The sequence below is a fragment of the Lethenteron reissneri genome, chromosome 33 (assembly GCF_015708825.2).
Source record: "Lethenteron reissneri isolate LAM-NWPU_2019-01 chromosome 33, ASM1570882v1, whole genome shotgun sequence".
Lineage (NCBI taxonomy): Eukaryota > Metazoa > Chordata > Hyperoartia > Petromyzontiformes > Petromyzontidae > Lethenteron > Lethenteron reissneri.
In genome coordinates, this window is record NC_083811.1 from 595,844 (window position 1) to 623,801 (window position 27,958).

Genomic DNA, 27,958 nt, shown 5'->3' on the forward strand with positions numbered 1-27,958 from the left:
CCCTCGGATGAAGTGGGGGGGTAGGGTCACGAGGAGCGCGGGTGGTGAATAATTCATCGTCGTGTGATCGGCGGTGCCAATCCCCCTTCCAAGTTTGATGATTAAACAGAAAAGCACCCTGGCATCTGCTGCCACGCTCTGCGCTCATTGCACGCGCAGTGCTGCTTTAGTGGAGGTAGTGGAGGTTATCTGGGAGAGTTTTTTTTACATGCATTCATTTAAAATTCGAGGCCAGCGAGATGTGTGTTATTTCACTTCAAGAACCCACAGCTCCATGTGAACTTATTCAGCTCAGAACGGGTACACGAGAAACATAATCTTGACATGTGCAGCTGCCGCGAACTGACAAATATTTGTAAAAAAAAAAGGATTTGTGCGAATCCGATTTTACAGAGAGCTCAGCAAGCGGAGCTGGAGGCAGGAGAGTGCAGAGAAACAGGGAGAGACGGGCAGAGACGGGGGAGAGGCAGGGGAGAGACACGGAGAGATGGAGGGAGATGGAGAGAGACAGTAAGAAGGCGAGAAACAAGGAGAGACAGGGAGAGAGAAATGGAAATGACGCCAACACCATCACTCAAGACACAGACACCGTCTCTCAGACTCCTTGACACACAGACGCCCGCACATGGCCACTGACACGGTCACAGCGACCTACACTCTCTAACCCACACTCAGAGATGTGTCCCCTCGTCGACATTGGCACTCGCATGCGCTCTCGCCGCATGGACTGCCTTTCCGGCGTCTTGTTTCGCCATCGTCGTCGTTGTTGTTTTTGTTGTTATTGTTGTTATTGTTGTTGTTATTGTTGTTGTTATTGAACGCGCATCGCTCCGCGCCCCTGGGTCTCCCGGATTGAACGCGGGCAGGAGACGCGATGCTGGCGATGCTCCCAGAAATTGAAACGTTCACGGAGCTTTAACTCTCCCGACTCCCCGGGGCTGCACCCCCTCCCCCCTCCCCCCTCCAGTCGAGCGCGACGCGGGGAGCCCTGCGCGATATGTGAATCCGTGGCACGCGGAGGGGAGGGAATAGACACGCGGCACATGGCGCGGGGTAGGCAGCAGGAGCGCATGCACGAATGAGTAACTGAGTGTAGGAATAACTCAACGAATACGCGAGCAGATTAAGGAACACATGAAAGCATTAATAAGGGTATCAGTGGATACATGAGTGAATTATTGTGAACCAATACGTGAACGAATGATGAAGTGAATTTTAATGAACGAGTGATGAATGAAGCAATTAACGAATAAGTGAATAAATTAAGGAATAATTAACAAATTAGTAAACAAGTTAAAGAGTGAACAAATAAACATGAGCGAGTGATTTAGAGAATGATCGATTGAGTGGGTGAATGAATAAACGAAGGAGTCAATCCAGACCACCCTGGGCAGCTTAGCGCGGTGGTTCCACTCATGGTCTCACAGCGACATCACCTGGGTGCGATTCCAGACCTGGGCGCGCCTCTGAGTGCAGTGAGTATGTTCTACCCCCGACCCGCCCCGCATTGTTCTGCATGGTTACTGGGCTAGTGGAGGAGTCAATGGAGCTCGGGGTCTGAACGACATCACCATCACCACGCGAACAGTTGTCGTGACGCGCTGTCGGCCAACGCGCGGCAGCGGCGGCAGCGGCGGCAGCAACGGCAACAACGGCGAGGGCGGTGTCCGTGCTGCTGCCGCCGCGGGTGGAGATGCCGCGCGCCCCGCGCTCACGACGATTCACATGCGGCGCACGATTTAATTAGGGGGCTGCGACGGCGCCAACGCGGGGGGGGGGGCGCGAGGGGAGTGGCGCGATTAGAAAGGCCGCAAACTAATCACAAACCCCGCCTCGGCACGGCCCCCGCCACAACCTAATTGTCCCGTTCGACGGCGATGAGATTGCCCGTGACATTACAAACTGTCGCGTCCGTCAAGCGACTCCCCGACGCCTGTCCTCGCCTCCTCGTGCGCCCCCCACCCCCCACAGTCATCCTCGTCGCATCGTCGCTCGCGTCGCACGGCAGCCAGCGGCTCACGCCGGCAACGGGACGGACATGGCGAGGAGCGGGGTGAGGGTTCGGGTCAAGGCTGGGGCCCGCGTTGGTGCGGTGGTTAGGGTTAGGCTGCGAGTCAGGGTGGCTGCAAGAGGTAAATACTCGGAGTCAAGATCAGCGACAACATCCGGGTTCAGTGTGAAGTCTCGTGTTAGCGGTTATGGCTCGGGTCATGGTTCGGGTCATGGTCATGATAAGGGCTCGCAGGGATGATTGCCGATGGTTTAGATCAGGGGTGGGGAACGTCCGGCCCGCAGGCCGTATAAAGCCCGCGAAATCATTTGGTCTGGCCCTGCCAAGGCAACCACAGGCGGGACCCGAAATTCAATCAATCTAGGAGAAAACCTGGAAAAGCAGTTGCGAGTAGCAACATCATCAACACCAGCTAATATCACACGCCTCACCAAAGAGAAGCAGTTCAAGCCATCTCATTAGCGGTGCGTTAATTAAATGTTTGACCAAATATAACGGGCTAATTTGTACGTTGATAATTTTATATGGCCCGCGAATGATGTTATAAATATCCAAATGGCCCCAGGCAGAAAAAGGTTCCCCACACCTGGTTTAGATGGACAACGGAGTGGCGGCCATGGGAGGGAACTTGCCCCAGAGTTACGGCCACCAAGGAGATGGAGCGTTGGCATCAGCTCGTGTGCGTGTGGCGGGTGGATTGGTAATGGCTGCTGATGTTCATCATGATGATGAACGCTGACGGTCAAGAGGAGTGTGTGATTTTTGTTTGGACTCGATGCGAGTACAAGCGCCACACTGAACGCCACGCTAATTGTAAAGAATCGCCGTGGTCTGAACGCGCTCGATAGGAGATCGAACCGGGCCGCGAGCAGGTCACAGGTTTCTTGCCGACTGAGACGCATCAAGAGCGGCCAGACGGGATTCGTTACCCTCCACTTACAGCCATCACCGCCCACGCGGCCCAATCTGCCACCGCACCTGCGCAGCGCTGATAAGGTTAATTTCCAGATTCCCGCTGCAGATAAGTAAGGCCCGATTCCTTAAAGAGCTGTCAAAGTGGGCAGAACGTTGTGAGTATGTGTGTGTGTGTCACGTGCGTGCACGATATGCACACACACGCACACACAGGCGTACTCACACACACAAAGACCCCCCGTATAGACAAGCGGCAATGACCAGCGCGGTGAAGAATTTGACAAGGCGCTGTAATGAACTATTATGAAGTATTATTATATTTTACACGACTATTGTTATTATGAAGAGGAGTCTTATTGGACGGTTGATGAGCCCGATATGGGACTTGGGAGGAAGCTGCTGCTGCACACTGAGCGACATACGGAGGGGCCGACGACACCAGAAGCTGAACTCCAACGCGGGTTTCGGTTCCCCGCGACAACCTCACGAGACTCTGGCCGACGCGGACGGAGGAAAATTAATTTTTTAAACCATCACCGGCTGCGTGTGTACGGCTCCCTTCCACACGTTAAACGGCGCTGCTGTGTGAACACAAGGACGACAGCTCGCACGCAGTGCGGTGTGGATGTTGTGTACGTGTGTGCGAGCCCGTGTAGAGAGCGGTGGCGCAGTGGTTAGCGCGCCGCGCTACGAACCCGGCAGCCCGACTTCGATTCCCGCTCACGATCAACGCCATCGGTGACGATTATCTTAACCGGTCCTGGGCCTTCCCTAAGTTGACAGCTTCAAATGAGTACCTTTTGCGGTGTGCGGTAAACATCGCCACTTGGGAGACAAAGGCGGCCGGGCGCGGTGCTTGCCACCCACCCCCTTGTGTGCCGTATCGGCCTTTACAAGTGCTGCTCGCTAACAGCGCGACAAGTCTGTCCAGGCTACACGGGGGAGCTTAGAGCCCCCCAGGTTCCATCTGGGCGTCAGCACCACGGACAGCAGCACCGGCAGTCGCTGGGTGCTGATCGCACACGCACAGCGCTGATTCCCATCATGCACTGTTACCGGAATTGGCCAAACATTCCAATGCTGAAAAATTACCGGGCCATTACTCAATTGGGATTTACACCTCGAAACATCGACAACCTACTGCGGACACTTGGCAGGACCCTCTTGAGAAAGTGTATTGAGACTCAGCGAGGCTTCCCCAGGCAGCGTGCAGCAGCGTCAATGAGCAGCACGCCGGGCACAGCCAGGCATAGGGAGACGGAGATACACCGAGGAATTGACAGATCTAGGCATATCTACTAATGAGGAGATTTAAAATATCCATTAATCGGGAGATATAGGCATTTCTTCGGAATTTTGAAATAATACATATCTTGGAGTAGGGGATAATGGCTATGAATATGTAGGCAATCCCAAGACATTGCAAGGAGGAAACGTATCCGGAGATTGGGAGAGAGACATATGCGTCCAATTACCAGGTATAGACATAGCTTAGCATTTGGAAAGAATAGATATGGTTAGGCATTGGGAGTAGGGCATACTATATCTTATCAATGGAATATATATATATACACAGAGATGTATTTAGGCATTGGGAGATTGAGACTTGCCGAGGCACTGGGAGATAACGCTTGTGCGGCACCAACACTATTCCGTGCATCCTCCTGACACGAAGCTCCACTCCGCATTCTCTCTGGGCCGAGGGGGGAGGGGGGCGCTGATGGATCAGACCCTCGTGATTAACATTATAATCGCTGAATTATGTTGAATGTTTGAAAGCCCATCCATATGCATGGTTTGTCTTCCTTGCTGCGCGCACTGCTGTGGGCGAGACAGTGGCTCGGCCTGAGAGGCTGGGCTCGATGTTTCATTCAGCAGCCGGGTTCCTCCTCCTGGCGTTCATTACAATTTCAGTCGAAAATAAAAACCCAGAGCTGATTCATCCTCACGGCTGGAACACAACATGCGCACAGGAAGAAAAAGCACGCACATGCACGGATTCTGTGACACAAAATCTGCTGAAGAATTAAATGAGCGACTGTAATGTTCCGTTTCAAGCCGCACCGCGAGATAGAAGACGTCACGGCGTCATCGGAGTCGCCGGGGACCACGGGAGCGAAATCCCTCACCCGGGGGGGCTCCGCCTGCCACGCGTCTCGTCGCTCCGACAAGCAGAGAGAGGCTCACAATGCGAAACAAGTCTCTGTTCGTAGTAGTCATAATAATAATACAATGTGCCGTGTGAATCACAAGATGATTACAACCGTGACGAGATGAAGAATCCATTCGGAAGTCTCGCTGCCCCACTGTCATTCCGCCCGCGGGTCAGAAAGCCGCTCAAGGAGAAGGGAGACGTCCTTCGAGTGACGCTGCTGCCGCTGAAGGCGGCGCGCTCCCCCCACGCACTCTGCCCTCAGATTGCCCCACGAGAGTCGAAGCGATATTTTAATCTCGCGTGCAATTTGTACTTCCATGCTTTAGTCATATTTATTTTTGCGTGGCTTGCTTCAGTTTTTTTTATCCTGCACTCGTATCCTTTCTTGTATTGTTTGTTGACGTAATTGGCTGACCCCCGCTTCGACTGGACAGAGCTTCATAGCTCATCAGGTTCCTCCAGGATAATCAAGATTCTGATGTAAGTCACTGAAACTGCATTTAATGCATCAACATCATTCACCTCCCACCCCTCCAATGAATATTTGTAATCTGCTGCCTTCTTATGACGCTGACCCCGCGAAGTTCAAAGCCACAGCAGCATCAGCAGCAGTAGCCGCAGCAGTAGCCGCAGCAACATCGCGTCCCGTGGTGATGGCGCCAGCGTTTAAACCCCGGCGCCGCCTCTGGCCCGTGGGGGAGAAATTTAAATTTGAAAAGATTACACCCAAGGTTCAGTAGACTCCATGACAGGCATCGACAAATGAAAGTCAAACACTCGGGCAGATTCAGCATTAAACAATATTAAACACACACTTAGTCGCACGCGGGCGGGCGGGCGATGGCGCACACGCGCGCACACACACACACGGAGGGAACACACACTCACACACACTCACATGCGCGCACGCGCGCAGGAGAACACAAGCACACATGCAGTGGCGCAATAATAATACGAGTAGATGATAATGCAAACACAATCTGAACTCGAGCCAGAGCACTACGAGACGCAAATGTAATCCGCAATTCATGGCACAAATCCTGGAGGTAATGAAAATTTCAGAGAGAAAAAAGGGGTTTATCATCAAAATTCAACAGCGGCAGAGCAGCGTCCCCCCCTCTCTCTCTGCGCTCTCTCTTCCTCTCTCCCTCTCTTCCCCCTCCCTCCCATCCCTGTGTCCGCTCGGGCCAGAGGGAACTCTGTAAACACGTGCACAGGTATCCATATTAAAGAGGGCGGGAGGCTCCGCGCGCCACGATCCGAGGTCCCAGGGCGGCACCACGAATTGCTGCTCGCGATGGAGATGGAGTGGCGGGGCGGGAGGCTCGGGGGCTGGTAGGGGGCGTATTTGTAGCGGTGATACTCGTCGTCGTATTTGTAGTTGTGATTCTGGTTGTGGCATAGATGGCAAGGATGCTGCGAGGATGTATGGCGGGACGGTGCGTGTGCGCGGTCTTGCCTTTCGTTGCCGATAGTGGCGCTCGAAGGCTGTGTATGGGTGTTGGTGATGGTGCAGGTCTCTGAGTGTGATGGTCGTGTTCGATGGTAGTACTGGGAGGCTGTATGCCGGTAATGGTGGTGGGTCTGTGTATGGCTGCTGCTGCTCCTTCTCGGAGACGGAGTGGTGGTGGTACGTGGAGCTGTGCACGCAGGGGGGAGTGGTGAGAAAGTCGCTGCACGTCGTGGCGGTGTTGTTGCGGCGGTGGTGGGGAGCGGTGGTGTAGCGGTTAGCGCCACGCTGCGCTACAAACACGGCCACCCGAGTTCGATTCCCGCTCACGGCCAACACCGGTGACAATTATCTGAACCGGTCCTCAGCCTCTCCTAGGTCAGCTCAGTCTCAAATGAGTATCTGGTGCAGCGTGTGAACATTGTCACGAGGGAGACAAAGGCGGCCGGGCTTGATGCTGGCCACTCACCCCCTCGTGTGCCGTGCCGGCCTTCATAGGTGCTCGCTAACGGCACTTGCCCCAACAGTCTGTTAAGGCTACACGGGGGATCTCTACCTTTGCGGCCGTGGCCGTGGCCGGAGAGCAGCCACCTCCCTCTCGTTTAGTTTCCACCACCACCGCCACCACCGCCACCACCACCGGCGGCGGCGGCAGCGGCGGCGTCCTCAAGCTCAAGGTCCCCCATGCCATGAACCCGCGTGAGCTCTGGCAGCTAATGCGGCCCTCTGGCGTGCGCTGTGTGAGGCCATCGTGGGAAATGCTCCAAAGAGAAGCCCCTCCATCACCCCCCACCCCCACCTCACCGACACGGCACCCACACCCCACCACGGGTCTCATCTGCTCCGGAAAATTAAATGTCACCGCGCGCATAGCCCCGCAAATTTCAAGGGGCACTCATTACGCGAACACCTGACGGTCATTAATTACGCGGCGCCGCGTGGGTTGGCGCGCGGCAGCAGCAGCAGCAGCGGCGGCGGCGGTGGCAGCAGCAGCGCGGGCTCCATGGGGCCGATCACTGAAGGGAGCTTTAAAAGAAGCGCACGAGGGCGCCTGTCAGAGAATTCCCCCCCTCCCAGGCCCCGCCCCCTCCCAGGCCCCGCCCCCCACCACGCACCCCGCCATTCCCCCAAGGGTTGGTGCAATTACACTAACACATTTTTTTTGTTCATAGTAAATGTTATTTACTAATTGTATATGCCTCAAAAGTACATAAAGTGGCTATTATTCCCCACAAACTTTGCGTTTGTGACCAGGACAATGCTATTTTGAAAATCAGCAATTTTCAACGAGAAAACGTGCGAATTTGTGTCTTTAAAAAAGCAACATATGAATCAAAGTAAACATGTATTTATACTAAAGTAATAAAAAAAAGACTAATAAATTGTGTGACGTCGTGTTGTCATCAACAAAACACGAACGGTGGCGGAGAGACCCCTCGTGCTCACCGGGGCAGCAGTCGGGAGGAGCGGTGACGCGGCGAGACGCAGTGACGCAGACTGCAGGCGACTTCGACCGTGAACCCCAACACCGCCTGCCTCTCCCCAACGTCAACACTCACGCTCGAGCCCTCATTATACTCACAGCCTGATGCCTAAAGCCACTCCCACCCACAGCCCGAACTGCACCCCTAACTCTATTCCTAACCTTTACACCCCCCGCTCCCCAATCTCAAGCCCACACACTTACCCTATCGCTAATACTATCCCAAACCTAACTAGATTACTCTTAACCTTAAGCCTACTCTATTTCAAATCCAAAAATGTATCCCTGACCCTCATCGTTGTGTCTGTACACCTAACCCCATCTCGATACACCCCCCCCCCCCTGCTTCCCATGCATTTCCGTGCCACTTCCATTTTCGGACCCAAACAGCGGCGTCTGCGCCACTCTCGGCATCACCCAGAGCAGTCTGCGGGGTCACGCCGATTCACAGGGATCGAGGGAGGGGATCGCCCAACGGGGGGTTCAATTAGGGGCCGCGCCTCTGGGACAGTCCCGGGGGCCCCTCTCTGGGGATTCCTCGCGATTCCGTGGCCAATTACAGCGGTCGGTGACGAGCGAACTGTTTCGCGTGAAACCGAGATTCTGATCGTTGTGTTAAAGCCATGGCTGGGCGGTGAAGAAGTCAACTTGGTAGCGGCAGCAAAGGGGGGGGGGTGATGTGGCCAGAATCACGCCCGGCCACCTTTGTCTCCCCAATTGTGATGTGTATACATCACACCGGGCACACATAGATACACACGCAGGTACACATACACACACGCATATCTCATGTAATGCTGTGTCGCCGCATACGCACATGGATACATGACAGACTGCTGCTGTCAGACTTAACATTGCTTTACTTCAGGCGATGATGCTGGTCTGGTAACATCCGGAACGTACAGCCTGACAGTCTAACGTTTCCAAACGTTGCCGAATGTGTGGATGAATTTGTTCCAGCGCCACGGTGCCATGAACGCAGCAGTGACTCCCCGAGTTCACAACCTCACAGACGCGCTTGCATCGACCGGGCGTTCCACCACGCTCCACCACGCTCCATGACGCTCCATCGAATTCTACCGCACCATAACACGCTCCATACACCATGCTCTATTCATACTCAACCACGCTCCACCACGCTCCACCACGCTCCACCATACTTCGTAAAAAAACTCCCCACCACGTCCCATTGCCACTCCTCCGCGTGTTCTACTCCAACCCGCGGACACCCACGTGGGCACGGTGTCACTCGACAGCCACAGGCTGGCCGAGCCCGCCGCTTGTGGGGGGATCGCTGTCCATGGTACTTTAGACTGTCGCGACCTGCTGGTGGTGTTCGTCTATGGATCTCTGTGTGCGTCTATGGATCTTTGTGTGCGTCTATGGATCTCTGTGTGCGTCTATGGATCTCTGTGTGCGTCTATGGATCTCTGTGTGCGTCTATGGGTCTCTGTGTGCGTCTGTGGATCTCTGTGTGCGTCTATGGATCTCTGTGTGCGTCTATGGATCTCTGTGTGCGTCTATGGATCTCTGTGTGCGTCTATGGATCTCTGTGTGCGTCTATGGATCTCTGTGTGCGTCTATGGATCTTTGTGTGCGTCTATGGATCTCTGTGTGCGTCTATGGATCTCTGTGTGCGTCTATGGGTCTCTGTGTGCGTCTATGGATCTCTGTGTGCGTCTATGGATCTCTGTGTGCGTCTATGGATCTCTGTGTGCGTCTATGGATCTCTGTGTGCGTCTATGGATCTCTGTGTGCGTCTATGGATCTCTGTGTGCGTCTATGGGTCTCTGTGTGCGTCTATGGATCTCTGTGTGCGTCTATGGATCTCTGTGTGCGTCTATGGATCTCTGTGTGCGTCTATGGATCTCTGTGTGCGTCTATGGATCTCTGTGTGCGTCTATGGGTCTCTGTGTGCGTCTATGGATCTCTGTGTGCGTCTATGGATCTCTGTGTGCGTCTATGGATCTCTGTGTGCGTCTATGGATCTCTGTGTGCATCTATGGATCTCTGTGCGAGTCTATGAACCTCTGTGTGCGTCTATGGATCTCTGTGCGTCTATGGATCTTTCTGTGCGTCTATGAACCTCTGTGTGCGTCTATGGATCTCTGTGTGCGCCTATGAATCTCTGTGCGAGTTTATGGATCTCTTTGTGGGTCTATGGACCTCTGTGCGAGTCTATGGACCTCTGTGTGCGTCTATGGATCTCTGTGCGAGTTTATGGATCTCTGTGCGAGTCTATGGATCTCTGTGCGAGTCTACGGATCTCTGTGTAAGCCTATGGATGTGTGTGAGAGTCTACGACTCTCTCTGCGTGTGTCTCCGAGTCTCGGTATGAGTGGAGGTCGTGATGGCCCCGTGGGCTCGCTGGCCGTGGGCTCAGGGGCTGCTTCACGATGGCACTCTGCTCGGCGCTGTCATTACGTTTCTTAAAACCGGCAATTATTGTGAGGACACCTATTGGCGCCTAATTGCAGAAAGGCCATTAATACAAACACTCGGCTATGATGAAATTCCCCTAAACGTTTTTTTTACCCAAACTGCCACTCTGCGATGCAATCAAAATAGATTGCTGTCGGCTGGAGAGCGTGGAGGACGGGAGGGGGGCGTGGGGGGTGAACGCGGCTCTCACAACACCGCTCCCCCTGCCCCCGCTATTACCGAGTTTAATCAGTGGAGAGTGGCTCAGCGCTCATTTCTCCTGGCAGTGGTGGCCCGTCAGCAATGTGACACTGCATTCGCGAGGCGCAGTGGTGCCTCCCGCAAGGCAGGCGTGCCCCGGGCGTGGGGGTGCAGGGGGGAGGGTCAGGGGGGAGGAGCAGCGGGGAGGGGCAGGGGGAGGGCGGGAGGAAGGGCCAGTTGTCCCCCAAATGTTTTAGAAGGCAGTGGACTTTTTAGAAGACGACACCACAGACACTTTGAGATTTTTCGTACTTGCATGGTGCCCTTCCCTGGCCTGCCCCTGCGCGCTCTCTGCATCCTCCCCGTGCCCTGTGCACGTGCCCCGTGCACGTGGCCCGGGGGCAACTCCCGGCATGCTCTACACCGGCGCCACCGACTGCGGGCACAGTCGGTGCCATCCACTGCGGGCACAGTCGCCGTGCTCGCTGCTGGAGTCGACCTGACCGATGGCTCCCGGTGGCTCTTGGCCAGATTGGAGACCAGATCCACGAGGTTCGTCCCTCAACGCGGTTTGCTGAAGCGTGATTATTATTAATTTGAAGTCCACGCAGATGCTGGCTACTGTCTGACGACTGAGTCTGCCGCTCGTGCGCTCTGTGTAAACAATCTGTGGCCAGTGCAATCAGTGACCATGTCACCTGCTTGAAGGGAGGACCACGTGGATTCCAAAACCAACGAAAGTCCAATAGATTCCCTGCCCTGATGAGCAGTGGGGCGTTGGTGCTCATCTCCTGTTAACAGCCCTGCCCTAAGTCAGTGATGGAAAGTCCACATTCTCATGGCGGGGGCGAGTCTTTCCATAGGCTACCCCCACTACTGAGTATATCTTTGTCATCACTAGACACGGCATCCAAGGTGGCTGCACCACTGCCAACCTAGGCAGCCACCCCCTCTCCCCCCCACACACAACAACAACGCACACAGCTCCCAGGGCACAGCCCGCGCCCGCGGCGTGTGCGGTACATAAATAACGAGCACCAATAACGTAACGAGAGAGCCCGGAGGCAGTGATAATAATAATAAGCGCCCCGCCGCACCGCGGGCTCGCCAGCCGCGGGTAATCGGCGAGGATGGGCGCTTCCTGCGAAATTTGCGTCGCCGAACGCGGTGACGATGAGATTTGGGGCGTCGTGAGTTCCCACTCCCGCCGCCGCGCTCAGCAACGCGGGCCTCGGCGGGCCTCGGCGGGCGGGTGGGCGGGCGCCGGGGGATGGGGGTCACGAGGGGGTCACGGGCGGATTATTATTATTTATACGCCGAATGAGATGGAATCAAATAAATAAGGGAGGTTGTTTTGTGTTGACCGTGCTCACCTGAGCTTCGTTGTCCGGCGATCACGGCAAGCCGAGCTGACAGGAGGTGCAGAGCCCCAAAGGGCCGTCGCTGGCCCCCCGTCGCTGGCCCCCCGCTCCTCGGGCAGCTGTTGTCTGCAAAAGCAAAATGATATCGCAGCGCTCTAGCGGCCTATGACACTAAACTAGTTCTTATTTTACCAGGTCAAGCCCACTGAGCTGTGCAGCTCTTTTTCAGAAACGACCTTGCTATCACAAATTATAGCCCAATGAAGTGGCTTATTACGTGGACATTTATAGCAGCCAAATACTCGAAACGCACGTTGATTCTAAATGTGGAGGGAAAACCCGAAGGATCCGGAGAAAAATCAACGGAACCAGGGAGAGAGAGACATTCAAACTCCAAATATAGAGCAGGCGTCAGGGTCGGGATCAAACCCATGACCTCTTGAATACCAGGCAAGGCAGGTAACATCTCGCCACCGCGACACCCCGAATGTGATATAATAATCACATTCGCATCAATCCACTGCTGGATGAAGGCATCCTCACACTCCGTGTCAGTCACGGGTTTGTCTGACCATACTTCGCCGCGTTGGTTCATTGGGAGGGTGGCGGCACAGGATAGGTTCAGATATCGCTCACCACTGATGGTAGCCGTGGCCAGGATTCAAACTCGGATGGCCGGATTCATTGTGCAGTGGGCCCGCATTGTAATTATATCAGCATGGTATTTGTTTTGTTTACAATGCATTAAGGAAGATGCCGTTTTGAGCAGCGATTATCAGAACAACTCTGTGTCTCCTCTGAGAGCTGAGAGCACAAACAATGCATGAGTTCCAATCCCGGTGCCCAACGAAGCTTCCTCCCCTTTCTCCCCACCATGACCACCACCACCGCCACCCCCTCATCAGCACCACCCCCACCACCAACATCCCCTCCAACAACACCCTTTCTCATACCAACACCCCATCACCACCACTCCCTCCACCACCACCTCACCAGCACCACCATCACCACCCCCACCACCCCCACCACCTCATCAGCACCACCCCCACAATCACCACCATGCCCCTCCATCACACGCAGCAGCTCACGGGGGAGAAGTGTGCAAGGCGTTAAGAATTGATCCCTATTCGTATTCCGCTGTGTTCAGACTGGAAGAGGAAGAAGTCCCCTTCACAGCTGAATGTGAGCGCGGGGCGACACGTGACGGAATCATGAGATCCATCCCGCGGATTCAGCTCCATCTCCTGCGTTGCGTCTCCACCAGAGTGGAAGAAGTTTTCATGTGGAGAGAAGAGAGCGGGAGCGACAGTGCACGGCGATTGTTGATGGGGAGGGGGGGGGCAGGGAAGAGCGGGGCTGGTGGTGGTTCTGTGATGGCTGGGTCGTCTCCTGGCCAGCGCTGGAATCCGCTATCCATCGGTGGGGCATGCGGCCTGATGGTTTGCAGGTGTGGGGAAAGGGCCCCTCCCCCCCTACCACCTTCTCACAGAGGAAGTGAGCGGAGAGAGGGAATAGAGAGCAGAGTGCAAGAGAGAGAAGGGAGAGATATGGGAGGGCAGGAAGGACGAGAGCGAGAGAGGGGGCGAGTCGAAATGATACCGAGTGAGATGGAGTAAGAGAGGCAGAATAAATCGGAGACTGGTGGGCGAGTGGGATTGGGACTGTGAGAGAGAGAGCGTATAGAGAGGTTAGATAGAGCGTATAGAGGTGAGAGGGAGGGAGACTGCGAGAGGAGAGGGAGAGAGAGCAGAGAGTACAGTGAAAGGAGAAGCCAAGCAGTGTCCCATCTCGCGTGGAGGCCTCGCGGAGTGGGCGGCGTGAAGACGCGAGCCGCATGCTCAGTGAGCCCCGGCACCAAATCCAATTAAATCTGCCAACGATGTCTGCCTCCTCGGCGCACGTGGTGCGCACCAGCCCCTGCCCCCCCCTTCCGCCCACCCTGCTGCACCTTCGCCTTGGAGTTGATATTCGGGTTTAATAGACCTGCCCGTCGTGTCACCTGCCACGCCAGGAGATCGAATCGAACCGGCGACCTCCGCAGTGCAGGTGCAGAATGAAAACGATTCTATCACTGTGGCAGCATTTACCTGTCTGTGTACATCAACGACTAGGACCACCCTGATATCCTTCACACACTGTTGGGGCAAGTGCTGTTCGCGAGCACCTCCAAAGGCCGGTGCCACACACGAGGGGGGGTTGGGTGGCCGGCACCACGCCCGACCGCCGTCATCTCTCCAGTGGCGATGTTTACACACCGACATATGGGAGGCCCAGGACAAGTTCATATTTTCACCAGTGTCATTGGTCATGAGCGGCAAACGAATCACCCACGCTGACACACGTGTGTATAAACACACACACACATACACACGTGTGTGTGTGTGTATAAACACGCACACACGTGTGTATGTGTGTATAAACACACACACGCACACACGTGTGTGGCAAAGCCATGAAACACGAATAACCCCACGTGAGGTCTTAGATGCCATTCCTTTCAGAGGCAACAGAGGAGGAGGAGGGGGAGAAGTGGGAGATGGGAGGAGGCGAGCCTCGGGCTCCCCCCGCCGCTCCCCCCGCCGCTCCCCCCGCCGCTCCCCCCGCCGCTCCCCCCGCCGCTCCCCCCGCCGCTCCCCCCGCCGCTCCCCCCGTCGCTCCCCCCGCCGCTCCCCCCGCCGCTCCCCCCGCCGCTCCCCCCGCCGCTCCCTGCACGGGGAATGACTGCACGGGGAAGTGAATGGGCGCGCGGCACTCCGGTGCAGCGTGAAACGAGAAATCATCTTCTCCGAGGAGACTTCATTTGCCTTTGCAAATTGAACTTGACCAGCGACCCAATACTCTCACACACACACACGTGTGTAGACACATACACCACACACACACACACATGTGTATAAACATACATTCACACACAAGTGTGTATAAGCACACACATACGTGTGCATAAGCACACACATACGTGTGCATAAACATACACACAGAGCGACGTTTATCATAGGAGCCCACGCATAGGGAAAGACGCATACACGCACGCCAAACACACACAGACCAATAGTGAAAGATCCCCCGTATAGCCTTAACAGACTGTAGGGGCAAGTGCTGTTAGCGAGCACCTATGAAGGCCGGAACGGCACACGAGGGGGTGGGTGGCCAGCACCACGCCAGACCGCCTTTGTCTCCCCAGTGGCGATGTTTACACACCGCACCAGGTACTCATTTCAGGCTGAGTCGTCCTAGGGGAGACCCGGGACCGGTTCAGATAATCGTCACTGGTGTTGGCCGTGAGCGGGAATCGCACTCGGGTCGCCGGGTTCGAATCGCTACGCAGTCGCTGCCCCCCCCCCCCCCCCACAGGATAAAGACAAAGATCCCCCGTGTAGCCGGTGAGACTGTAGGGGGCAAGTGCTACACTACTGCTCGCCACACACCAACACACACACACCAACACACACACACCAATAAGCACGCACCAACACACACACACCAACACACACACACCAACACACACACACCAACACACACACACCAACACACACACACCAACACACACACACCAACACACACACCAACACACACACACCAACACACACACACCAACACACACACACCAACACACACACACCAACACACACACACCAACACACACACACCAACACACACACACCAACACACACACCAACCACACACACCAACACACACACACCACACACACACACACACACACCAACACACACACCAACAACACACACACCAACACACACACACCAACACACACACACCAACACACACACACCAACACACACACACCAACACACACACACCAACACACACACACCAACACACACACACCAACACACACACACCAACACACACACACCAACACACACACACCAACACACACACACCAACACACACACACCAACACACACACACCAACACACACACACCAACACACACACACCAACACACACACACCAACACACACACACCAACACACACACACCAACACACACACACCAACACACACACACCAACACACACACACCAACACACACACACCAACACACACACCAACACACACACACCAACACACACACACCAACACACACACACCAACACACACACACCAACACACACACACCAACACACACACACCAACACACACACACCAACACACACACACCAACACACACACACCAACACACACACACCAACACACACACACCAACACACACACACCAACACACACACACCAACACACACACACCAACACACACACACCAACACACACACCAACACACACACACCAACACACACACACCAACACACACACACCAACACACACACACCAACACACACACACCAACACACACACACCAACACACACACACCAACACACACACCAACACACACACCAACACACACACCAACACACACACACCAATAAGCACGCACCGCTCCATTCCAGGGCAATCGCCAGCCACCCAACCCTACACGCAGACCACAGGGCAGACGCTCTCTGTGATTGGCCGAGGAGTGGAGATGTGATAAGCAAGTACAGCACGCTTAGATCGATTGATAATAGATTCATTTTTGGGTCAAATCGCTTCAGCAAACTGCGGGTCACATCATCAGGCAAGACGCCTGATGATGCTGGCTGTGATTTCCAGCGAGACGTCCGCACCCAATGGTTAAACTTGTGTGGATCACTCTCCAACAACATCACCGGCGTGCTGCTGCCGATGACGATGAAGCAGGCATAGATTGGCACATGTCAGGTGGAGGAGGGTTTACGACACAAATTGTTCTTACGCGACCCAAAACACCAATCATTAATCTTAATATTGGTCCCGAAAGCCCCACGCGTGTGAAATACACGTCTCAGTTCGCGCGTGAAGCGCCACTCCAGCTGGAGCAATCGCCACGCGGAGACGATCTCCGTCACCCTCTCATTACGAGTCGCAGCTGAGCTCCACCAACACGGTGGGTGGTAGCGGCTGCCCCCCCCAGCCCCCACCCGACTAAGGCACCCCCCTCCCATCACGACCCCGCAGATATCCCTGGCGGGGTGCTGATGGGGGCCCCAGGTGCGCTCAGCAGGGGGACCCCTCCCCGTTCCCACCACTTGCGTCGCGTCTCTCGCCCAAACGCTCCGCGTGTCACCCCCACGTGTCACCCCCACGTGTCACCCCCACGTGAAGCGGTAATGGGTGCCGTAGGGGGACGTGGGGGAGTAGCGGGGAGGTTGACCTGGCAGGAGCGCCCCTGACGACGAGGGAAGAGGCATTGCAGCCAGCTCACCTGCTCACGGCCCCTCCGAACACTCCCTACAAGTGGTACAGTCCGGATCGCAGAAAACCCTGGACCATGAATCGTGCAAAACACGCTACATCAACCACATCCGCCGCCATTCGCCACTGAGTGACGGTGACGTCACCAAAGCGCCTGTGCCAGGCTTGGTGCACTTTGAGACGACGCTTCGCTGACAAGAGGTCACGGGACAGACGCAGGTGTTTTCGGCGAACTGTCTGCAATGACCAACAGATGCACCACCTGTGCACGCGCGCAGCCACGCAGGCACCCAGCGGCTGCCACGTGGCGTCACCCAGAGCCGCCCCGTGGCCAAACCGCGGGCATCGAACAAATCCACGCCCCCCTCCTCCTCCTCGTCCCACTCCTCCGCTAATTTGAGCGCGGCGCGCGGTTTGATTTCGCGCGGGAGGAAGTGGGGCATTAAACCCGGAGGGAGGCAGCCAGGGCTCAGCAGCGGCTCAGGAAGCTGAGCCCCGGGCTCACAAATAACCCAGCGCGGCACCCCCCCCCCACCTCCCATCCAGCTCCTCCGCAGTGTAATCGGGTTTCCAGTTCACTGCTGATGCCCGATGTTTACACACCGCACTTGGCATTCCATTAATGCCGAGTCGACCTAGGGGAGGCGCAGGGCGGTTTAGACTTAAGACATTGGTCACTGATGTTGGCTGTGTGCGTACATCGAACTCGTGTCGCCAGGTTCGTGCGGCAGTGCGCTCACCGCAGCAAGAGCACTCCCGAAAAGACAAATAATCCCCGTATAGCCTTCTAAGGCTGTTGAGGCAAGTGCTGTTGGTGAGTAGCACCTACGATGGCCGGCACGGCACACGAGGAGGATGGTGTGGCCGAGACCACACGCCCCCCCCCCCCCCCCCCCGCGTCTCAGCGACTCCTCTCAGCGTCTGGGCAATTAATTCCCGTGAGCCGCGTGACGCACACAATGGGAACAGCGGACCCCCCCCCCCCCTCCGCCACATTCATGCTCCCCCCGTCACCCGTCCCCTGCCCCAAGCTGGACTCGGCAGCCTCTCCACACAAACTCACAATCGCCCGAGCGATCATCGCGCCTCAGGCAGCGGCGGGGGCCGGGGGCGACACCACCCACGGCGGTGGCGCATACAATTACCGGCTCACCCTCCTCCTGCTCCTCCCCGTTATGTTACGAAAACAAATCTCCCCGTAGCCCACCTCGGCTACCCCCAAACCACCACGCTCCCCCTCCCATTCCGCCCCTACGCCCTCCCCCCCGGAAGGCGTTTCGGCCGAGCAAAGAGAACACCGAGCTCCTTGACGAGAAGATGACGCCGACACTGTCCGCACAGATGGGCTCACGAACCCATTTCGTTTCCTGGCCACCTCGCACGTAACCCGGCGACTTTGGGTGCTTCGCGAATCACGACGTGATCCACCGACCCTTGCCTCCAAAGGGCTGCATCGCGGGCGTGCAGCACCACCACCACGCGTCATGATGACGGTGGTGGTGGTGAAATTCACCGCGCATGTGTCACAGCCCAAGCCGCCAACAACTCCTGGCATCCCTCAGCCAGTCTCCCATCCAAGTGCTAACCAGGCTCAATCTCACCTCGCTCCCGACCCTTGGAAAGCAGAAGATCCCTGGGCTTCGATCTCCACCCTGAAGCTCATGGACCACAACCCCTGAAGCTCTTCCACTGCATGAAGCATGGCAGCTGATGACGATGATGCACACATGCAAAATGTAAAACTCTATGGTTAGTGTGCGGAGACTGATCACCGCGCAGAACAGAACCATGGGACGTGCAGCGGAGACTCGACGCCCGATTCACAACGCGAGAGAGGAGAGGCACCCCGTGATCACCACAGCGGCGATGCTCCTGACGCGCAATCGTCTGGCCCGACCACCTCGATGTAAAATGAATGCGGTGCTCGACAGCAGCGACATCAGCAGCCGTACGGAGCGAGGAAGCGTCCGACCCGACAAGCCTGGCCGTGTCCAGGGGTGATTTGGTCACGGGAGGCAGACGGCGCAGAGATAACCGCTCCGCCCCCTTGCCCCGCGATGGGCATTCACCTGGCGGCTCCCCCCAACCCCTCCCCCGCCCCCATCGACACCACAACAGCGACAGCTCAGGTCCCAGGGCTCAAAACGTCCTTCACACCGAGACGCGACCTCTGGTAACAGCCTCACAGTGGGATAAACATTCAGCCCTCCTCCTCCTCTCACCCCCGCCTTGCTCAGCCCGGCAAATAGACATGTGTTTGCAGGCAGCAACGTTCGTCTGATTTACAACGAACGCTGCCACGGTGGCGGTGGAGTGGTCAGCACACCACTCGACTTGCAATCCCGAGGCCGCCGGTTCGATGCCATGTCCTGGCGCGGCAGAGGAATCAGCGCGCACGTTTCTTAAACTCCCCCCCGCTCGCCCCACGACTGCCGCTGTCCACCCAGAGGTACAAGTGGGTGCCCCGGTTCTTAGTCGGCGGTACACGGGGCACTCCCATCTCTTCCAAGACGGCTGGCCAGCGTGGAAGAGTAGGCCAAATACCACTCGGGAGTTCACATCGGTGGACAAGGCACCTTCTGCCAACAAGTGGCGAGCGAGCAATTGCAGGGCTGCACCTTCACCCTTTAACTGAGAAGCGAGAGCACATGTCCTTGAGAGTGCATCTTATAATCCGGGGATTAGGCGGTACATGTCCTAAAATCCGTGACTTGCCATCAAAAGGATCTCTAGCGCCTCCCCAGCCCCCACACATTAATTAGTGACACGGCTTGCTCATGGACATGAGCGCGGTGGAGACAAAGACGGTCAAGGGCTCGTGGCGCTGGGCTCACCACCACCACCACCACCTCCCTCGCGTGCCGCCGTGCTGACCAAAATAGGTGCTCGCTAACGCCACTCGCCCCCTCCCAAGAGAGGGGGCAGAGCTAAAGCGGAGGCATCTGTTTGTGCATCGCCGTGGACTCAATACACACGGATGACGTCTGTTCCAACGCGGGGATATTTATAATTTCCTCGAGACAGGCAGCGGGGAAAGGGGAGGAGAGGGGTGGGGGGGGGGCAGCTCTATGAAGACGGCCGTCTGGGTTCGATTCTCAGTCAGGGCGAGGGAACATCAGCGGCGAGTGATGGATCGAAGCCAGTCGTGGGCACTCCCCCGCGCCTTCAGCAACCCGCAGTGAGAGCGTGGGAGGCCTCCACCCGGCAGTGGGCCGACAGTGGGGCCCGCACGGCCACGCGGAGTGAGCGGCGCGCGATGACTTCCACTCCTCGACTCTCCCAGCCGCCCATGGGCAGTGACAGTGATGGCGCGACACCCCCCCCCCTTATCCCCCCTCCTTATCCCCCACCCCCCCTCTTCACCCCCCGTGATCCACGCGAGTTGGCCAAGCCCCGACTCTAAGCACTGCAGTAACCCATTGCCTGTCATGCACAGCCTTACTGTTAATCCACTGCTGGATGAAGGCCTACCCACTCGAGCTGACGGTGGGGGTTATGTGACGACACTGCACCACGCTGGTCAAATTAGTTCCCTGTTCAAACTAGTAATATGGGGGGGGGGGCAGGAGGGGTTCGCTAATCATCTCTACTGGAGGCGCTGAGCCAATGGTGGAAAGTCGACATGCCTATGGAAGAGCCCAGTCCTTCCATATGATGACTACTGTTGACGATCCCACAGCTGCCAGTCTTACTGACCACTGGGACCTGACGAGCTGAGTGGACCTCCGACTGGGGTAGGAACTCGCGACCTTTCCGAGTGTCGGCGGAGCGCTCGCGGCTCGGTGGACTCACGCGGCTCACAGAGGACACCGAGAGAGAGAGAGAGAGAACGAGCAGGCACGGAGGCTAATATGACTGCTGATGATGACCGGATTACATGATCACGACTGATGGATGATGAATGGATGATCACAGGTGATTAATGGTCTTGCGCTATGGTCGTAATATAGCTTCTTAGCTGAAGGGGGTCTCTGAGTGAAGTCCGCATCTAAGTCTGACACGAGAATCGTCCAGAGTCGCTTTAAACAACTTGAACTAAACACATTTTTTTATTTTACCAGGGTAAAGCACACTGAGCTACGTCGCTACTTTTTCAAGAAGCGACCAGGCCACAAATTGTAGCAAAATGAAGTGGCTTATCACATTTAAAACAGACAAGTACTCAAACACGAACTTGATTCGAGATGTGGAGGAGGAAAACCGGAGGACCCGGGGAAAAATCCACGTGACCGCGGGGAGAACAGGAAAACTCCAGATATACAGCAGGATTCGTCAGGGTCGAGATCGAACCCACGACCTCCTGCATATCAGGCGAGGGAGATAACATCTCGCCACTGCGAGGGTGCGTCTCAGTGCCTGCTTGCCCCTTTCGAACGTATTTTGATTTACTTTCCTCACGTCAACTTATTGTGGCTGGTCGTTTTCTCTAAACCCACGCCATTATTGATGAATACGCGACTTTATTGAAGCCTGGGTTCGTGAGAGCTTGGAGGCTGTTGATGCGTTCTCCACGTTACTACGATCGCAGTTTCCGAATTCCGTCTCCTCGGGTGCCCTTGGCCGACTCGGGGTCCGAAATGACTAAATTCTAAACTTACACCGCAAACTACTCGACTGGGATCACGCACAGCAGCAGCAGCAGCATTCATTACCCGCTACTGGCAGCAGACTCACGCCCAGGCCACGCTTGCAAATGGCACTCACCGTCGTCTCTTTTTCTTGAGTTCTCAGCTGGTGAAATCAAAATCAGCTGGAAGGTGGTGGGCTCGATGTGACGTGTTCCCGTGCGCGGGGCCCGGAATCCGGAGTCTCATTCCGTAGGCTCTGGGAGTTCGCGAGAGAGTTTGTTAGGATTGGCGCTGAGCCGTGACGATGAAGCCGCTATTTAAATATAAACACGTCCTGCGGTTTCATAGCCCACGAGGAATACTCTCAACATCTGATAACCGCAGGGAGCAGTGCAGCGTGAACCACGCAGGGAGCAGGGCAGCGTGAAGCACGGCCCTCGTGTTAAACTCCTCTCTCTGTCTCTTTGTGGCTCACGAACACGATTTGTGAACAGCCATGGGTCATCAACTTTGCTCATTACACCCCCCCCACATCACCCAGGAGAATCGCTTCGCATCCAATTGCTCGACAAGCTTCTTCGTGTTCAGAATGCAGTGTACGTGATGTTCCACAGGGGTGGAGCGGTGGCACAGTGGTTAGCGCACTGCATCGCTCGGAACCCTGCGACCTGAGCTTGATTCCTGGCCACGGCTGACATCAGTAATCCGTGGCGAGTGAAATCTAAACGGATCCCGAGGACTCCCTTCAACAACCCGCACTGACTAGCGGGGTGAAGTATGGTCAAATGAAATCCCTTGACCGACAAGGCGTGGGGCAGCATTCATCCAGCAGTGCATTAAAACCTGGACGTAAATTATTGCACTGTAATTTTTGTCACATTACACCATTTGTTTAAATCAGTGCGCATTGCCCTGTGTGGCACGTGGATGGGAGACGCGGGAGACGCGGGACACCGACACGGGCAACGGCAGAGAAAGGGAGAAGTGCGAAGCGTGGAGAGGCTCCGGCTGGGAATGGGAGCGCAAGGCGCGGAGCACGGAGCAAGTGCGCGCGAGAGGCCGCGTGTTGACTCTCGCGGGAGCAGCCGGCTTGGGTCCAAAGGGATGATAGCCGATGGACAAGACCACAAGACTGGCGAGGCAATGGCATCTCCACGGTTGGCTACGTACGGTGCGAAAGAAGTCCAACATACTACGCACATGAATGACGGCACAGGCCCGAGAAGACGGCCACAGTGGACATGAAGCAATCCATCAGCGCCTCCCCCTTCCCTCCCCACCACGACCTCTCTCATAAAACACAAACATAGTCCTGCCATGAAACAGACGCCATCCGCGTTTATTTATTCCACGGCGGCGATGTATAAACAGATGCCCCCGTTTTAGATTCGCGTACTTCTGGGGCAAGTGGTGCAAGCGAGCACCTCTCAAGGCCGGCACGGCGCAACGGTGGTGTGGTCATGAACCACGCCCGATCGCCTCTCTCTCCTTCGTGCCACGAAGACACAGAGGGGCAGACACGCGGATACACGGAGACTGCGAGTGACCTCACTGACCGCATTCACCACGCAGTTCCGCATGACTGTTTCATCATCTGGCAACGGGAAGGTGGCGACAGATGGTCCCTCTCCCTCCCTCCCTGTCTCTCCCTCCCTCCCTGTCTCTCCCTCCCTCTCTGTCTCTCCCTCCCTCCCTGTCTCTCCCTCCCTCCCTGTCTCTCCCTCCCTCCCTGTCTCTCCCTCCCTCCCTGTCTCTCCTCCCTCCCTGTCTCTCCCTCCCTCCCTGTCTCTCCCTCCCTCCCTGTCTCTCCCTCCCTCCCTGTCTCTCCCTCCCTGTCTCCCTCCCTCCCTGTCTCTCCCTCCCTCCCTGTCTCTCCCTCCCTCCCTGTCTCTCCCTCCCTCCCTGTCTCTCCCTCCCTCCCTGTCTCTCCCTCCCTCCCTGTCTCTCCTCCTCTCTCTCCCTCCCTCCCTGTCTCTCCCTCTCTCCCTGTCTCTCCCTCCCTCTCTGTCTCTCCCTCCCTCCCTGTCTCTCCCTCCCTCTCCGTCTCTCCCTCCCTCCCTGTCTCTCCCTCCCTCCCTGTCTCTCCCTCCCTCCCTGTCTCTCCCTCCCTCCCTGTCTCTCCCTCCCTCTCTCTCCCCGTCTCTGACGTGGACGGTATTTATAGTTGACGTTATTCTCTGTGATCGGTCACCGAAACGATTCACGGAGGGAAAAAGAAAATAACGCAAAAGCGCCCCCCGCTATGAGCGACCCCTCCCCCCCCGCTACTGGGTGAGGCGTGAGAGTCGCGTGGGAGTCGTCTGGTTCGTGTGGTTGTGGAACACGGGAACGACACACGATGATGATGATGATCATGGTGATTGTGTTTGATGATGATCATGATGATGATGATGATCATGGTATGGGTATGCTGAGCTTTGAGATGTCAATGAGGACGCAAGAGGGGGAGGAGGGAAGTGGGGGGGGCAGAGGAGGACGAGGGGATGGGGTGCGGGGTGGAGGTGGCATGATGATGGATGAGTCTGCGTTGCGCGCATCATCATCATCAGCAGCAGCACAGCCCCGTGCCGCCTCCTCCCTCCCCCTGGATCCAACAGCCCCAGCACTCCCCGCGACCTCACCTCGACCTCTCCTCGACGATGCGCGAACGCAACCACGCACTCATCCACGACCACGTGGACACAACGGATACCGTCACGCGAGGTCAAAATGACACTCACACAAAGATCCCCGTATGGCCTGAACAGACCGTCGTGCTGTTTGCGAGCACCTATAAAGGCCGACACGGCACACGAGGGGTGGAGTGATTAGCGCCACACTCGGTCGCCTTTGTCTCCCTACTAGCGATGCTTACACACAGCATCAGGTACTCATTTGAGGCCGAGTCGACCTAGCGGAGGCCTAGGACCGGTTCAACAGTCGTCACTGGTGTTGGCCGTGAGCGGGAATCGAACTCAGGTCGCAGGATTCGCGGCGCAGCGCGCTAACCAATAGACTACCATCAATTAGCCTCCGTGTTAAGCTGAATACACGACCACTCCTCGGCATACAACCACATCCAGACACAAACACGCGGACACGACACTCGCACCACCTCAGCCAACCACAAAGACACCAAGCGACAACCACGCCGAGCTCGAGCTCAGGGCACGCAGGTGGAGGAGGGTGAGGCTCAAGAGGCTGCGGTCATGATTCTGGTTCCAGGGTGGAACCACGGCCACCATTGGCGTTGCGGACAGGGTGAGAGTGAGAGATTGGTTTGCAGTTATGGCCGAGGTTAATGCTGCGGATATGGGTTCGGGCTGGGTTAGGTTTAGATATAGTGGTTAGGGTTAAGATTATGTCTAGTGTTAGCTTTTATGGCTAGCGTTATAGGGTTAGGTTTTAGGGCGAGTAGTGTGAAGGTGATAGATAGATAGTGTTGCTTGTGGCTCTGTCGAGGTTTAGAGGGCACAACGCGCGTGGCTGCTCGGGGTAGGGTTGGGCGAGCGGTCGGCAAGTACTGGGGTCAGCGCTGGGGTCAGCGCTCGGGTCAGCGCTGGGGTCAGCGCTGGGGTCAGCGCTGGGGTCAGCGCTGGGGTCAGCGCTGGGGTCAGCGTAGGGTCGGGGCTAGCGGCGATTGGCTGCGGCACGACCCGCGGCATCGCGGTTGGCCGCAGGCAACTCGCGCCCCGCGGTGAGTGAGGGAGACTCAACCCGGCAGTCGCGGACAATCCCTCGTGTAGACCCCCCTCTCCCTCTTGTGTCCTTGCACGGCACAACGCGAGACTCCAGGTGGATCCGTTCGGCATTGCTCTCCCCAACCCCTCCAACCTCCTAACCCACGACCACTCCACGCCATCATCGTCTTTTACATCTGGTGCCTCACGCCAGCACGTCGATTGATGACGATGACGACGATGACGTCACAAACGGAACACGTGCAGGAAAGCCTCGCTGAGTCTCAGGACTCGTTTTGCAAGAGGGTCTTGCTACACCGGGATCTTTAGCAAATCTATATACAGTACTGTATATTTGTGAGGAAACTGGAGAACTCTGGAGGAGACCCATCACGCATACGAGGTTGGATAGGGGGGGCGGGGAGAGGGTGGATGGTGCCGGTAACCAGAAATAGATTCTGGTGCTAAAGTCTATTTATGACCACGCGTGACAGCATCAGAGAGAGAGGGGGGGGCGGGTTCAGAGACAGGATAGGAAGGGGATAGAGAGATAGGAGATGGGGCACAGCAATGGGAGAGTGGGGAGAGTGAGATATGAGAGAGGAGATAGAGTGTGGAGATGTAAGAGAGGGAGAACGAGCAAATAGGGAGACAAAGGAGAGGGAGCAAGGGTAGAGCTGGGAGAGGAGGGGGGGGTAGAGATGAGATAGTGAGAGAGAGAGCAAGGAGACGGGGAGAGAGATACACGGGGGGGGGGGAGGGGGTAAGGGAGAGCAAGACGAGAGGAGATGAAGGAGTGCGGGAGAGGGAGAGGAGAGAGGGGGGGGGGGGAACAAGCAGAGAGACGTGGAATAGAAATGTCGCGCTCCTCGCTCCTGCACGCGGAGAATGAACAATGAAGCGGGCGGCGCTGACTGAGACGCACTCCGCGGGGGGGGGGGGGGGCGCACAAGCGCAAAAGTGCAGCGGTAACGAGGGGCGATGTGCAGCGGCAATGTGCAGCGGCGATGTGCAGCGGCGATGTGCAGCAGTAATGTGCAGCAGCACTAGCGTGTAAAGATAACGCGCCAGTCATGCGTCAAGTGCAGCAGTGAAGTACGCGGCAGCTAAGGCTCAGGGTCAATGTGCAGCGGTGAAGTGCAGCGCTGCACACGCGAAGTTCCCGCGGGCCACTGCTCCATCGTGGGCCCGGGCTCTCTGTACACACAGCCCACTCATACACACAGCATACTCATACACATCATACTCATACACACAGCATACTCATACACATCATACTCATACACACAGCATACTCATACACATCATACTCATACACATCATACTCATACACATCATACTCATACACACAGCATACTCATACACATCATACTCATACACATCATACTCATACACATCATACTCATACACATCATACTCATACACATCATACTCATACACATCATACTCATACACATCATACTCATACACACAGCATACTCATACACATCATACTCATACACACAGCATACCCATACACAGTCTACTCATACACACAGCATACTCATACACATCATACTCATACACACAGCATACTCATACACACAGCATACTCATACACACAGCATACTCATACACATCATACTCATACACACAGCCCACTCATACACACAGCATACTCATACACATCATACTCATACACACAGCATACTCATACACATCATACTCATACACACAGCATACTCATACACATCATACTCATACACACAGCATACCCATACACATCATAATCATACACACAACATACCCATACACAGTCTACTCATACACACAGCATACCCATACACAGCCCACTCATACACACAGTCTACTCATACACACAGTCTACTCATACACACAGCATACTCATACACATCATACTCATACACACAGCATACTCATACACATCATAATCATACACACAGCATACTCATACACATCATACTCATACACACAGCATACCCATACACATCATACTCATACACACAGCATACTCATACACATCATACTCATACACACAGCATACTCATACACATCATACTCATACACACAGCATACTCATACACATCATACTCATACACACAGCATACTCATACACATCATACTCATACACACAGCATACCCATACACAGCCCACTCATACACACAGTCTACTCATACACACAGTCTACTCATACACACAGCTTACTCATACACACAGCATACTCATACACATCATACTCATACACACAGCATACCCATACACATCATACTCATACACACAGCATACTCATACACACAGCCCACTCATACACACAGCATACCCATACACAGTCTACTCATACACACAGCATACCCATACACAGTCTACTCATACACACAGCATACTCATACACAGCTCACTCATACACACAACATACTCATACACACAGCCCACTCATACACA

General features: G+C 55.7%; 1 protein-coding gene across 2 annotated transcripts in view; it reads right to left on the reverse strand.

Moving 5' to 3' along the window:
* The window catches only part of LOC133350151 (xylosyl- and glucuronyltransferase LARGE1-like), a 125,460-nt gene that overhangs the window by 95,014 nt on the left and 2,488 nt on the right, over positions 1-27,958 (reverse strand). For both annotated transcript variants that reach the window (XM_061564171.1, XM_061564169.1), the window contains exon 2: positions 12,010-12,123. The gene's annotated coding sequence lies outside the window, so the exon portion shown is untranslated. The remainder of the gene's footprint in view (positions 1-12,009; positions 12,124-27,958) is intronic.